General features: G+C 50.9%; 1 non-coding gene across 1 annotated transcript; it reads left to right on the top strand.

The window, feature by feature from the left end:
* The first annotated feature begins 256 nt into the window (after positions 1 to 256).
* Trnag-ccc (transfer RNA glycine (anticodon CCC)) lies at positions 257 to 327 on the top strand. The gene has a single exon. It is a non-coding gene; the product is annotated as a tRNA-Gly (tRNA).
* The last annotated feature ends 2104 nt before the right edge of the window (positions 328 to 2431 follow it).

Genomic DNA, 2431 nt, shown 5'->3' with positions numbered 1-2431 from the left:
TCGCATGCTTTTCAAATATTCCGATAGATGGCGAGAACCTTTCCGCTCACGTTGGATGGCCTCGGTTGCTTGGCCGCCTCGCTATTTGGCATCATATTGCACAAACCTCATAAACTATTTAGCACAAACAGCTCGTTTGTCTCTCTTATTTCAGGTGTTGTTCTCCGCTGCATCCTCTCAACGTACTATCAGCAAGCAAGCCTTAGCAACGATGCTATTCAGAATATATACTTACTAAAGCACCTCCATATGCAAGGCGCCGCTGGTGTAGTGGTATCATGCAAGATTCCCATTCTTGCGACCCGGGTTCGATTCCCGGGCGGCGCAGTGTATTTTTTTTTTTTTAACACGTAAATGTTTTTATCATTATTATTGTTATTGTTATACCCTACTTTAACATGAATCCCGTTGGACGAGCGAAACAGGGACTGGCTTTGCGAGACATTTGAAAAAAGAATGTTTCCTAGAAAGGGGGTACTCAAGGAGGACAGCCTACTCAGGGTCTTTCAGGCCTTCTTCATCAGTCAAATTACCTACACGGCGCCTTTCCTCAAATGGAGCAAAGCTGAAAGGAACAAACTCGACACGCTTATTAGGTCCGGTATCAAAAGACTACTCGGCATCCCACGGTGTGCTAGCACGGAGAAACTATTGGAGCATTAATCGAGGCACATCTCACTGCACAGATCTCCAGGCTTTCGTTAACTAAGCCGGGTAACAAAATCCTTATGAAGCAGGTATATCATCCATACAACCGCCACTCGACAGATACCCCCTGTCCAAAGAGGCCAAGGAAGGTATAACGGTCGATCCCGTACCGAGAAACATTCATCCGGTATATAACGAGGGCCGAAGAATCGCACGAGCTAAAGCCATCCTTCAAAGAGTTAATCCGTACGGGGCAGATGCACTCTTCGTTGACGCGGCCAAATACGGCAGCGAAAACAGGTTTGCAATTTCGGTCGTAGACGTGCGCGGAACGCTGATTAGCTCTGCGTCCGTTTGCACTAAGCACGCAAACAAGGCGCAGGAAACCGCGATAGTCTTGGCCCTTAACGCTGCCAAAGGCCCAACGACTATTTTCTCCGACTCGCGCACTGCCGTCAGGGCCTTCTCGTCAGCCCTAGTGTCTAAGCATACGGCTACCCTAGTCAACAAATCTCTTTAAAATACTGCGGACAACGAGACAGGAGGTCACCACATAGCCTGGTTCCTGGTCCACGTTAAAGGAGTAGTTAATCAAGCGGGTTGCAACCCCAACGAGCAGGCCCACTGCCTAGCGCGTGAATTCACGAACCGCGCCCAAACTAACGGTCCAACTCTCTCACAGGATTGCTCCACTAAAGACCCTCTTACCACTTTTAACGAGATCACATCGCACTACAGACTGAGCAGGAGAAAATTCCCTCCCCCTCACCCAAAATTAAACAGGGCTCAGTCTGTCACGTTCAGGCCTACCAAATCCTGAACAGGGAGGAGGAGAGACAGGCCAACACGATAATTCGAACAGCTTTCAAGGCGGCTCTGGGCCTGCCTAAATCTACCTCCACGGAGCACATGCTAGCTTTGGGAGTACACAACATTTTCGACGAACTGAGGCAGGCCACTCTGATGCGACAGATGGAGCGCCTCAGCTTCACAAAAACTGGTAGGGCAATATTGGCACGACTTAATATCCCAGCATACCCGATTTATCTCACCGAACAGGCCGTACCTCTCCCTCCTTCGGTGAGATCCAAAATTACAGTAGCTCCAATTCCCAAGAATATGCATCCCGAGTACAAGGAAAGGCGCAAAGCACGCGCACAACATATTCAATCGATGTACTCCAATAACGCTATAGGTACAATACGTACTACACGGACGCAGCTGCGTATGCAGAGGCTACCGGGCAGCGCTACCAAAGGAGGTACGCCCTGGGAGTCGTGAACACGATCAGCCAGCAGCAAATTACCGCGTCGACCAAGGCGGGCTCCCCCACCTCGGCCGAAATGGTAGCAGTGGCGATCGCGCTCGCTCACGCGGAGCGTTCGGAAAGGGACTCGGTTGTGGTCACTGACTCCCGGGAGACATGTTACATGTTTCTCAAGGGGCACGTGACTACGGCTAGCCTCGCGATAATCCCCAAATCGTTCAACCACCGCCATCACCTACTCTGGTGCCCGGGACATGCGGGGGTACAGGGGAACGAACAGGCTAACGCGTTAGCTCGAGCGTCTACCGAGCGATGGCATCCTCTTCGAACCCCAACCCCTCACACTATCCCTCACAAAATCCCATCAATTTAAATGTCAAAGACATCATTGGTCATCAGCGCGGAGTCCGCAGAAAATACCCGCCGCTTCACCCACAACTTAGCGGGGAAGAGGCCGCCGATTGGCGCAAAATACAGACCGGGGTATTCCCCCATCTAAAACTGCTAAACGCCATG

This window comes from Dermacentor silvarum, chromosome 2 (assembly GCF_013339745.2).
Source record: "Dermacentor silvarum isolate Dsil-2018 chromosome 2, BIME_Dsil_1.4, whole genome shotgun sequence".
Taxonomy (NCBI): Eukaryota; Metazoa; Arthropoda; class Arachnida; order Ixodida; family Ixodidae; genus Dermacentor; species Dermacentor silvarum.
The sequence above is the reverse complement of the archived record's forward strand: the minus strand, read 5'-3'. Positions and strand labels throughout refer to the sequence as shown.